Source organism: Lissotriton helveticus, chromosome 4_1, assembly GCF_964261635.1.
Source record: "Lissotriton helveticus chromosome 4_1, aLisHel1.1, whole genome shotgun sequence".
Taxonomy (NCBI): domain Eukaryota; kingdom Metazoa; phylum Chordata; class Amphibia; order Caudata; family Salamandridae; genus Lissotriton; species Lissotriton helveticus.
In genome coordinates this window covers 1,787,404,232-1,787,417,704 of record NC_136063.1, presented here as the reverse complement: position 1 = coordinate 1,787,417,704, position 13,473 = coordinate 1,787,404,232, and the positions used below count along the sequence as shown (strand labels likewise).

Below are 13,473 nucleotides of genomic sequence, written 5' to 3'. Positions count from 1 at the left end.
GGCAAAGTCATCACACGACGTGACTGACACGATGAAGCATGCCTGGAAAGAGACAGGAGCGAGCGCCACAATGGTGCAGTCTTGAGGCACACACACGTGGACATTGAGTGAAAATTCCTGCGAAAAGGGTCAGGACTCTGAAGAAGTCCACTGAGAGAGAAGACCTGTTAGAGGCAGAAGAAGACAGAGAGAAGTCCACAGAGAGAAGACCTGCGAGAGATCCACAAGGAGAAGGCCTGCGAGAGGTCCGAAGGAGAATGCCTGTGAGAAGCCCATGAAGATAAGGCCTGTGAGAAGCCCAAGATGACGGTCAGTGAGAGTTAGTGAAAAAGAAGAAGGTCACAACGAGAAGTCTGGTCAGTAGATGAGGAGAAGACGCAGTCCTAGGGGTGGGATGCAGCCAGGGAGGTCCATGTGAAGTGCACGTCACATGGAGAGTTCAGGTCAAAGGAAAGAAGAGTTGGGCACGATGGCACCAGACCATATTGTGAAGAGAAAGAAGACGAAAGAGAAAAAGTGGCACAAGGTCACAAGTTTACATCACAATGAAGAAGAAAAGAATAGAGAAGTGTAAGAGACTGGTTCCTTCGAATAACAACGACAGTCAGTAGAAAGTGTCACTGGAAGGAAGTGCACCACACAAGACGTCTGAGGAGCACCTCACCATTAGTGAAGAGTCGTATGCCTGTCCAACCCCTGAAGTGAACGTTGGCGTCCCTGGTGCCGTGGGAAACTGGCCACCCAGAAACTTTCTGTCGAACATAGTGAACCTGCAGCCTGCAGAAGAGAGCATGTTCATGAATTGTTAACACCCAAATTTAGGACTCTACGAGAGTCTTTGCGGTAGACAATCCACGTAGGCCAGTGGCAGTTCAGGGGCAAAGGACTCAAAGGAGTTCAGTGAGAATGGAAACCCCAACACAAGAGATGCATATGCAGCGGCTCCATGGCAGGCCCCAGGAATCACTAAAGGTCACCGAGGGAGACTGGTCAACAACGAATCCTCTCATGAGAGCACATGCACCTGAGTACAGATGGCTAGAGTGCACAGACCCTGGAGCAGCCACCCTTGCAGCAGAGCGAGGATCTGTATACACATCTGTAGGTGGTTCCCCAGTGGCCACTGTGCGAGGCCTGGGCAACTTACCACGCAGCCAATATAGTCCAGTGGATGTCGGGTGAGGAGGGCCCTCCAGGACGTTCTGTGAGAGGAGTTTGAACCATGAGAGGGAAGTCTGAAAGTGCTCTGCCAGTGGGCACCAGGAAGCACAATGGCTTTCCAGGAAGACCCAAGATTATCCATGTTATCCTCAGTCTTTGTAGGTTGTGCTGTCCCCGGAGCCAGAACGCTTCTGAAGGGGTCTTCGCAGTAAACTCCACCACTGCTCCAGATGCACTAGCCAAGGGGACTTTGTAAATCGTCTCTCAAACAGAGGGAGCGGACAGGATGGCTTCAACAGTGCCCAGAAGGGCTGTAACAACATTGGACAGGTGGTCAAATGAACCTGGCTTCATCCACCCTGCCATTGATGCAGGCTGGTTAAACAACGGAGGTGTGTCTTGATTTCGGGTGCTCCCAGGTGCACCAGTCCACTTATCCTGCCCAGCGAACAAATTGAAGAGACCCAGTGGTGTTTTATTGTGTTGTTTTCTTCCCTCCTCCAGTTTGAACTTGTTCATTTCTCATAAAGTTTTGGGAAGGATGCAGTGACCGGCTGGTCACTGTTATAGTGTTTCCAAGATTATGTATTTACCAGCCACTCTCCGAGGGCTGGCTTCCAACATTACCCCACACCTATCCATCACAGGTGTCACGGGTCAGGTTACCCTCCTAACAAAAGGGGTCGAGGGCCCGTCCCCTAAACCAGTTCTACACTATACCACCATGTGTATGTGTCATCCTTAGCAGTTCAGGAACTCTAGAAGACATACATGGAGTGGAAGAGCGGAACAACACAAATTGGAAAGAGTAGAGAAAGACGCCAAAACCCTCACGGAGAAAGAAAGCGGGAACCTGGAAGATAAAGTGGCAAGGAGTGTCTGGTACTTAATTAAAGAGGCAGGAGGTGGTTTTAAGTATATTAGCCTAGGTTTTCCGCACGCTGAGAGTTTATGAGTAGTGGTATTTCACTCCTTTTTTGGCGTGACAGAACAAGTACATCTTTTTCAAAATGTGGAGCCTATATAAGTTCATCACGACAGAGCCATTAAATGAAATGCTATAACACTTTAGTGATTTTAAAAGAGAATTGTGGTACAAAAGAATAACAGATCAATACATGCAGAGATTTTCTTTGTGACCAATAGTTGCAGCTTGTGCTGTTATTAAATGGTGAAATACAATAAAAAAGTACTTTTAAACATGCCACATTTTCTCTCCGCCACACTATGTTAAAAAGCTTGCCTGTTTTATCATTTCCCAAACAATTAGAACTATGCATGCATTACAGAATACATCTTCAAAATTTACACAGTGCATATGCATACATTCTTCTGTGGACGCAGATGTTTTAAAATTAGATTTCCCATTAAAGATTCCGTCCGCTATGGTAACTTCTCTATTGGCTCACTCTTGTTTTAAAAGGATATAGCATGAGAAAGACGCCCTACCCGGATGTACAGAATACAAGAAAACAATCATAGTTCGGAGCCTTATACTTAATAGTACAAAAATACAGGCAGAGTGAGAAAGTGCTTGGGACTAACCACTGTAATTCCCAATTCACTACTGTTCGACTGCACAATGAGTTGCATCCCTTAATGTCTAACAAAATTCCATGGAAACTACTCAGGGTTCGGTCCTCACTTATTTATGCTACTCAAGCTGGTGAAGCATCAGCTTGAAATATTCCAGATGTTGGATGACAATAACGTAGATATTCTTCTCCTTTCGGAGACCTGGTTAACTGATGACTCTACCCCTGACATTCTCGCTGCTATCCCGACTGGTTATTATATTTTACAGATTAACAGAGCAGTCTGTAGAGCAGGCGGGGGGGTTGCTGCTATTATCCGCTCCCAATATAAGTTTACCATTCTTGAAACCAGCATCCTTCCTAAAACTGATATTCATACTTTGAAATGTATTTCTCCTAGGTTTTCCTTCATTTGTGTCCTTGTCTATAGACCCCTGACAACATGCCTCTTTTCTCCCAACAGTTTGGTGATATTATCTCCCGGCTAGTTATTAATTCAGCCAAAATCCTCGTCATTGGCGATTTTAATTATTGGCCGTTAGACCCTTCTGAAAGTGGCCTCTCCGAAGACTTTACGGATCTTTTACTTGGTCTGAATTGCTATCAGCACATCACTGTGGCCACTCACAACAAGGGCCATATCCTCGATCAAGTTTGGACAGCCAATCTTGACATTTCCCCCCCCTTTAGTATATCCTTGCTCCTGGTCGGATCACTCTTTTATTTCTTTTTCGGTGAAACTCATCTTACCCTGTCACCCTTCTCCTACTACCAACTTTATCGCACGTAACTGGAAACGAGCTAACATTACAGAATTCCACTCAATCTTAGCTACGTCGCCCCCAGTGACATGACCTCGACATCTGCCCAGGCTGATGCTCTTGACCAGTGGCTGGGACATGCGAGTGATGCAGTGGCTCCGTTAAGAACCATCAAAATTAAACGTCCTCACGACGCTCAGCGATGGTTCATGGACCAGCTGAAACTGGACAAACTGGCTCTCCGTCAAGCAGACCGTCGTTGGAGGCGCAATTATGACCCTTTATTATGAATTGCTTATGTTGATCTATTAAACCTCTATAAAAAATCCATTTTACAAGCAAAAACTTCCTACGTTTTGCAGAAAATTCTCAATTCTGCTTCTAAAACCAAAGATATTTTTTCAATTGTAGAGGAACTCTCTTTGCCAGACCATGTCACTGCCCAACCTCTACCCACACAAACTCTTTGTGATTCCCTTAATTCCTTCTTTATTGATAAAATCATCACTATTAAAAATAATATCCCCCTTCCTTCCCTGTCTACTGTTTCTTTTCTACCCCCCCCCCCCGAATCCCTGTTGTTTTAATGCATTCCCTCCTATTTCCCTGACCGAGTTTATCTCTTTACTACATATGGTGGGCTCTGGTTCCCCTAATGACTGCTGTCCCCCTCAAATTCTGAAAGCCGCCTTTCTGGCATGTCCCGATCCCCCCTTGGCACTTCTTAACAGCTCGCTTGCCACAGGTTCTGTCCCTGATGCTTTCAAACAGGCTGTTCTAGTCCCCATACTTAAAAAACCTGGTGCTGATCCTTCTGTCCTGAGCAACTATCGTCCGATCTCCCTTCTCCCCTATCTGGGAAAAATTTTGGAGACCTATGTTACCCGCTGCCTCAGAGCATTCATTGAGGGGTCTTCTTTTTTAGATGACCAGCAAGCCGGTTTTAGACCGGCTCACTCTACTGAAGCTGTCATCGTGGCTGTAATGGATGTACTGAGGCAAGGCGCAGATAAAAACCTGGCCCAGGCTCTTGTTTTATTAGATCTGTCGGCTGCCTTTGACACGGTCGATCATGCTATTTTGATCAACCGTGTCAACAACGCGGGCATCCAGGGTATGGCTCTAACCTGGATCAGATCTTTCTTGCACCAACGCTTTCAATCAGTTCATCTGTCTACTTTTTCAGCCCCTTATTCTGCACTTTCCTGTGGTGTCCCTCAGGGTTCTGCTCTCTCACCTCTTTTATTCAATCTTTACATGCAACCTCTTATTGTCTCTCTCCGTCACACCCCTGTCACTATTTTCAACTATGCGGATGATTTACAGTTGATTTTCCCTGTTGATTCATCCCCTTCTTCCTGTGCCAATTTCCAATCCACCATGCTTGCCATCTCTGAGTGGATGCATTTTAGCCAGCTGAAGCTCAATCCCAACAAGACAGAGTTAGTACTAACAGGAGGGACAGCCAACCCCTGGAGCCCCAGTTGTTGGCCCTGTGCTCTTGGCCCTCCGCCCTGCCCTGTCAATTCGGTGAAGAGCCTCTGTGTGATTATATCTAGTGACTTATTTATGAGACCACAAATTAATGCAGTTACATCTTCCTGCTTTTTCCACCTACGCAGGATCTGCAAAATCCGTAGGTTTCTTACGACTGAGGCTCTCATACTTGTCATTATGGCTCTTGTCACCTCCCGTATTGACTACGCTAACTCTCTTTATGTTGGGATTCCTGCTTACCATCTTCATCGGCTTCAGCTGGTACAGAACCAGGCGACGAGACTGGTCTTTCAACAGCCCAAATATCAACATGTCTCACCCCTGTTGAGGAAATTGCACTGGCTTCCAGTGGCCTCCCGTTGCATTTTTAAGTTGGGCTGTACTGTCTTTAAGGCCCTTCTTGCTCTTCCTCCGGCTTTCACTTCCTCCAGCCTTAAGCGTCACATCCCCTTAAGAAATCTCCCATCTACTACCCACAACCTCCTAATTGTCCCCAGGTACAAACGTAAAAAGCATGGTGACTCGTGCTTCTCGTTTCTTGCTCCTGCACTGTGGAACTCCCTTCCCATTTCACTCCGACTTTGTCCCAACTATTCTTGTTTTCGCAAACTACTTAAAACTCATCTTTTTCAATTAGCTTTTGAGTAATCATACTGTCTGCCCCCCCGTTATTGTTTATGAGCGCCATGAAACCTTTTGGTGACCGTGCGCGGTAAAAGTAATTTTAACATAACATAACATTACCAAAAGTGCTTAATTTGAGCCAGGGTTTTTCGGTGCTCGGCACCGGCATTTGTCAACACCGCCACCTATGACAGACTACCACATGGTGGTGCTTTCTGTCTAATTTAGAATCGAGCAATACAGCAGTTGTTTATTATTTCAGTATACATTAAAAAGGACTAATAACTGTCACCATGCCATTCTTACAGCTTTCGGAGCCTGAAATAGTCTAAATTGTCACACTTGTAGGTGTGTGATGGTTCGTAGTTGTGTTGTTACTGTAATTGGCCGCACTGATAGGGGCAATGGGTTGTGCAAGCAGCAGTGGCCTCTTGACAAGGATCCTGGCACTTTTTTGTTTTTAACAAATTAAGAATGGATTACCATTCTGTTTAATAATAAACATGAACTTCAGACAACTTTTATTAGCAGCAGATATTCCTTTTAGATTCCGTGTATTCACTCCATTCCGGTTACTTATTTGCTACAGGGAGGCAGATTATTTATTGAAACGGAGAATCAAGCGACAAAAATCATGGTCTTGGGACAAATGCACTGTTGACCATCTAGAAGGCAATCTCCTCAATCAAAATGATGTGACCTTCGTATTTTCTAACCTTCTGTTTACAAAAGTGAATAATCTACCTCTCATTAAAGCGTAAAATAAACTACATTATTATTGTACATCCTTGTTATCAGTAGTTGCATTTCCTCAAAACTAGATTATATCCAAGGGTGCTCGCATGTCTGATTGTGTCTTCAGCAAAACAAGTATTAGGCTACAGTTGTGAGTGCCATCTTGTTTCTAGTCTGGGCACAAAGAGGAGCTTCAGAATCAGGATTCAGAGGATTGCAGAATTTACCACACATATTCAATTTTTTGGTAACTCTTTTTACCAGGAAAAAGCCAAACATGAAGTAATCTGTATTGTAAACTCAGATTTGGCGTGTTAAGCGTCACTCCAAAAAGAGGAACTGGGGATGGGTGTTACTACTAAATCTGCTGAGTACCTCACCCGGCAGTGTTAGTATTTACATAGTGTGTTATTAACGGGTGCTAATACTACATCTGCTGAGTATCTCACCTGGCAGTGTCAGTATTTAAATAGTGTGTTATTAACTGACCCGGCAGTGTCAGTATTTAAATAGTGTGTTATTAACGGGCGCTACTACTGCATCGGCTGAGTACCTCACCCGGCAGTATGAGTATTTAAATAGTGTGTTATTAACAGGTGCTAATACTGCATCGGCTGAGTACCTCACCCGGCAGTGTCCGTATTTACATAGTGTGTTATTAACGGGTGCTAATACTGCATAGGCTGAGTACCTCACCCTGCAGTGTCAGTATTTACATAGTGTGTTATTAACGGGTGCTGATACTGCATCTGCTGAGTACCTCACCTGGCAGTGTCAGTATTTACATAGTGTGTTATTAACGGGTGCTGATACTGCATCGGCTGAGTACCTCACCCGGCACTGCCAGTACTTACATAGTGTGTTTTTAACGGGTGCTAATACTGCATCGGCTGAGTACCTCAACCGGCAGTGTCAGTATTTAAATAGTGTGTTATTAACGGGTTCTGATACTGCATCGGCTGAGTACCTCACCCTGCAGTGTCAGTATTTACATAGTGTGTTATTAACGGGTGCTGATACTGCATCGGTTGAGTACCTCACCCGGCAGTGTCAGTATTTACATAGTGTGTTATTAACAGGTGATAATACTGCATCTGCTGAGGTCCTCACCCTGCCGTGCCAGTATTTACATAGTGTGTTTTTAACGGGTGCTAATACTGGATCGGCTGAGTACCTCACCCTGCAGTATCAGTTTAGTGTGTTAATAACCTCACCCTGTATCTGCTTAGTACCTTTATTTAAAAAAATGTTTGCATAGCGCGAACGTGACCCCGGGGGGTATCAGAGCGCTTCACAGTAATAGAAGGGTTAACGGGTGCTAATACTGCATCTGCCAGGTGCCTGACCCTGCATTATCAGTATTTACATAGTGTGTTACTAATGAGTGCTAATACTGCATCTGCCTAGCATTTAACCCTGCAGTATCAGTATTTACATAGTGAGTTATTAGCGCACATAATACCTGGGCACACGAAATGAAGCCCTTATTGCTCCTGTCACTGAGGAGATGGCATCATAGAAAATTATTTCAAAGAAAAACAGATAATGAAGACCTACAATACCTAATCTACTAATACTATGTCTTTTCCCTTCTGTGCAAGACGTTCTTATGCTTTTCATGTGCTGAATTCTTTTTTTTGGTGTCCAAGAGACATAATATTGGCGCATTGAAATACATCAATATTTATCTTAAAAATGGTAGCTTGGTCCTCAGTAATTATTTTTTAAGAGATGTTCCTAAAATATTCAACTGTTTTGAACCTCAGTCTAAAGCTCTATAGGGGAAATCAACCTTCACCTTCATGTCTCCAAAGCAACCCCTAGGGTGTCTTTGCAGACATCTCCCAATATTATTTACAGACTTCAGTGGATCACTATGGTAAGCCAGGTCCACAGAATGCCATCCTGTCAGGTAGAGAATTGAAGCAGCGTTCTTTAGTCATTCCTGATGATCCCCGTTCTCGCAAGAGGACGCAGTTACCATTGGTTTACAGAACTGTTCTTCATTTGAAAGCAGACAATATCCTAGGACCTCCTTATCCAATCCAAAAAGAGATCATGGCCCAAGATAAAGGCCCAGGAGGACCCACCTTATTAATGGATGATGTTCATGCTTAGGCAGGACAGTCGATCTTTCTCATGCAGAGCCACCAAAATTCCAAGAACACCCACACTCTCACTCTACATTACTTAAGATGTGTATATAATTAATGCTTTAAAAAAAGGTGCCGGGGGACTGCTTATATTTGCACAGAAAATAGTAAAGGTTGCCTTGAATATCTTTGTCAGCAATTATTATCTGCAGATGCTAATACCAACTGCGTGCATATTTAAACACAACGCTAGCATAACAAACAATTAACATACTGCAGCTAGCATCAATTACCAGAGCGGGCATCAAAAAGACCTTTGATTTGGGGCATAAAAAAGCTTCTTGATTGTCCTTCTAGCATTTTCTGCAAAAAGGAAGAACTTATCATGGGTTCATTTGTATTCGTCTTTCGCTATTATTTTCTGCTCCTATTGTTTATGCAGGTCTACAGCGGGAGTAATAAATGGGAGCAAAGCTGTTTCCGTGCATATCTTAATATATATCTATGCAAGTCTTGGATCACGAGAAGCAGGCGTGAATTTGCATTGTATTTTCGAAATAGATTTACAAAAAAACAGCATGCCTGAGAGGCTAATTTACTTGGATACAAATGTTCTGCAAATGCCTCAAACCATCTGTAATAGCACAGTGCTGTAGGTTAAAGAAATTGTGCTGGTGGAAAATGAATTACGTGAAAATCAAGTTTTGACTTACTTCAAATTTTTTTGTGTGAGTGCACATATATATAAAATGAAAATGAGTGCTAAACACATGCCGTACATATCCGCAGGAAGAAATGGCCACAGTGTTTAGCACCCTCTTTATGGAACTAGTAGTAATCTCTATTCAAGATAAACAGCTATTTGAATCAGAATCAGGATTACAAGTGGTGCGCAAATACCAACTGCCTTGGCAGTACTTCACACATAATTTGCCCTATTAAAACATGATGAGATGTGTGTGGTGAGAAAAAACTGCAATGTTCCCAGTTTTGCAGTTTGCAATGGGGAAAATGATGCAGTAGTTCATGTGCCCCCCCCCCCCCCCCCTTCCTAACTGCAGAATTTGGAATGGGGAAAGTAGTATGAAAACAAGGAAGGAAAAAAACTAATTTTGCAGACAGTATTTCTTCGTGGAGTTATGGTTCCTCCTGTAATGAGAGCCTCTGTAAGGAGATTTAGCACTAACTTTGGTTAGACTGGTCCTGGTCCCATGATAGATCTCCAGGCAGAAATTCAGCAAAAAGTTTTTAAGTCCTAGTTTTTAGGGTTAGATAGGGTGGGTACACTCTGACACCAGTCAAAGAATCTAGGACCTCAGGGCCAGCTCCTGAGGATCAGGGCTCACTCAACAGAAGCACCAGCAAGGTCCAGTTTAAACAAGTTAAATGGACTCCTTCAGAAAAGTAGTCTTTTTGTAGCTTTTGTGTCCCTGCAGCTTAACAGGAAGTCAGTCAACCTACCCTTGGAGACCACTTCTTTGTCTTGGGTACTAGTGGGAGCAGGATCATCCCTTAGCATTCTCCTCATAGGTCTCAACAGCAGGTGTAGTCCTTATTCTGTCTTCCATAGGTCCAGTAGTGTTCTGAAGAGGAGCCCAGGGGTGCCACATTTATCCATGCCTTTAACCTGTGGGTGGGAAGTGACTCCCAGCTTCAGCATAACCAATAGGCAAAAAATTCCCTTGGGTTGCCCATCTACTTGTGCAGCAGTTCCTGTGTGCTCTGTTGCAAACAATCCCACACAGTTCATCTTTACCTAAATCCAAGATGGCAGGCCTTTCTTCCCTTGTGCAGAGCTCCTGTGCCAACCCTAGAGATGTGGCTAGAGAAATGAGTAACCCCTACACTGTGGTCACACGAAACTAGTTCTGTGGGCAGCTTCTCTCCCACTGAGATGGGTGCCTGGGTGACAAGATTGACAAAGGAGGGGCAAGCCCAGATGTTAGCTACATCTGCATGTGACAGTGTACGACTTTGACATTATTTAAGTTCTTGGGGACGGGCCAGGTGGTCATCCTGTCAAAGGAACTGAACATCTCCCCCACCAAAGCCCTTGTGTCTAAGCTCTGGCAGCCAGTTCACACCTCATCAAGGAGCTATTCAGATCATAGGTGACAACTGAAAACTCATGCAAATAGGCTTCTAGAGGTTTACGCAGGCAAATGTGACATCTTAAAAATAACTTTAGTAAAATATTTAGAACAAATCTAACTTTACCAATATTTTGGATTTACAAGACATGTTTTGAAAAGTGCATGAATTGACCTTTTTAGCTGGTTGCTGGATGATAATTTAATTGTACTATTACCTCTCATTGCTTTCCTTTGGAACATGAAATCGTGTTACAGTGAAACTAGCTTTTGGGTCTAGTCACTATAATGACATATTTTACATTAAACTGTACAGGTCCTAGTTTTAAATACCATGCACTCTGCCCTATTGGGCCCTAGTGCCTGGTATGGGGCGACTTATTTAAAAAGAGTGTTTAGGCCTGTCAAAAATGAGTTCTTTTGACAAGTGGAATGTGCAGTTTTAAAACATCACATATATTCTACAGTAGATAGCCTGCAGCCACGATTTGCACTCTAGCAGTGGCACAATGTGTACTGCAGTCCACTAGTGACATTTAACTCACAAGCCCTAGGAACACTTTGCACAATATACCAGAGAATTATAGGTCCATTAAATATGCCAATTAGGTGTATACCAACTTGGCTTGATTTAGAGGTCAGTGCACTTAGACAGGGCACTTGACAGCAGTGTCCCAGTGTGCAGAATAACAGCAACAAAATCTAGCACAAAAGCGGTCTCTATGCAAAAAGGGACATTTTCCTTCAATCCTGTTTCCATTAACTAGTGAAGTCGATTTTGAAAGACCTGCTGCCTGTAGGTTTAATGGAATATGTCATGTGTAATGTCCATTTTACTCATGTTTCGTTCAGCCAGGATTGCTCTTCATCTCCATTGAAATGGGTTCCATTGACGCTTTGGATTTCTTTTGATATACCACATGCATTCACAAAATATTACATCTTCTTCAAGTGGCAACCTGATTTGCTTGTTGAGATGGAATAGCTTGAACAGTTCCGGAATCCATGTCTACTACTATCATGTAGTATTGCAATTCGCTCCTTGGGCTTGCGGTAATTGAATTAAGCTGATCTGCCACATTGTTTAAGCTCATTCTTCCCTTCAAAGTTGGCCAGTTACAAATCCAAACACCTTGGCCTCATCCATATTTTGCAGTCTTTGCCATCAGATGGGTGATAGGCATTCCAGTTTGTTGAGCTCACTCATCTGTGCCCTTCTATTCTAAATGTCCACTTTTCTCATGAGCTAAGCTGATCAGTCTCTGCAAAACCAGATCTACTGGCTACTTTGTTGTTGTGGAAGCACATGCAACAATTTGGGCCATTAAGTTTACAGCATCATTTTTAGGTATATTACTGTGTATATACATATGTCCCACATAGACTTTTTTCTTTTGCTGATACTTCCTATATTTTGTTCCACATCTTCTCTTCTTCCCAGATTGGGAAGCCATGATTTTGCCATTTACCACACCACCAAGAGGGCAACTAAGCTATGAGTGCCTTTTAGCATGAATAGGGTTTGTGAGGAAATCCAAATGCTAACAATCCCTATGGAGTCTGAATACTCACAACAGTACATCAATCCATAAAATATCTTTAGGGGGACGCCACCACTGGACAGGTAAATACTAGTCCTTTGTTTATTAAACTGATAAGAACAGATACTACACTTGATCTTAGCCAAAAGGCAGAGAAACAATAGTAGTCCTTTGTTTATGGACAGTCCTACAGTGGGTTTGACCACTTCAGTAACCACGCCTCACAGTCCCTCAGTTTGCATTATCTAAATCTGGTTTATAGTTTTCTACAAGCTGCTGAATTAAAAATAGTACCTTTTAATGTCTACTAATTCTGTAGTTTGCCGCTCTCTCTCCCCTTTCTTTCACCAAATGGTGATTGGCACATTTGGTTAGATATGGATATAATCTAGTAGAGCCATCTTTTTGGAAGACATCTGCCTCTTGGTATTCATCACTTAAATCCTTTTACTTCCTGTATATCTTCTAAACCTTGGCAACTCTTCCCTCACGCTGGTTAATGTTTCCACTGCCTTCTTTTGCTGTGTTGGCCATCACTTCGCTCCATTTCCTCAGCAATGTCCCCATTGCTAATCCATCTATGCCCTTCTTATCCAATCCTGCCTTTAGTAAGTCTATCAACATCTGTTTTTGAGTAATCCTCATTTTAACTCTCCATCTGAGGCTCCCATAATGGTATTACGCACTACTTCGCTTTTTATCTCTATGTCTCCAACTTGAGCCAATACATTTGTTACCTCATGGATTGTATAAGATGTATTCATGCCCACCAAAAAGGACAGTAGTGGCTTCTTTAATATCCGAGGAGCTGATGCTATTAGTTTAGATTGTGCAGTGGTTGTAAAGGAAGTCACGTCTGGCCTCTCCCACTGGATGTCTTACATCCCTTGTTCTGTTGTCATGATTTTCAACCTTTCCAAACCCTCAATAGTGTTCTTTCACTGTGAGGTCGGAAGCAAGCCAGCAGAGTGTGGGTATGCACTGGCGATATCTTCCTGTATCATATCAGTTAGGGAAAACTATGTATTACTCTTGAATTTCCGTACCTTCTGCATGTGCTGTCTCGGTTTAGGGTCACTGATCAGAGCTCCTATTGATACTGCCTCATGAGGAATGAGAAAATACTATCAGCCCCTTCATTCCAACACTGCACCCTATATGCTATAATATTTTCTTCCGTCTTTTGTTCATATGTTGTTAGTAAAGCTGTTAACTTTTTATGGGCATAATTACATATTTACCTACACTGTCTTTCCATTGTGGTCATATTTGAAGACCTCTGGGCTTCATGACTATCTCAGAGGTTTCCTTTAAACTATTTACAACTACAGGTCGGGGCATGACATTGTCCCTGTTTTAAAATAATTTTCTTCTTTGCAATCACTCTCCTAGTTTCCACTACTATATATACAGGTGCTCACACCCTTCTTTTGCCT

The 13,473-nt window shown here is 43.1% G+C and overlaps 1 protein-coding gene and 1 non-coding gene across 3 annotated transcripts in view; both read right to left on the bottom strand.

The window, feature by feature from the left end:
• Window positions 1–13,473, bottom strand: part of DIAPH2 (diaphanous related formin 2) — a 4,230,744-nt gene that overhangs the window by 2,704,012 nt on the left and 1,513,259 nt on the right. The window lies entirely within an intron of this gene.
• Window positions 12,007–12,199, bottom strand: LOC144829837 (U2 spliceosomal RNA). The gene has a single exon (XR_013610842.1). It is a non-coding gene; the product is annotated as a U2 spliceosomal RNA (small nuclear RNA).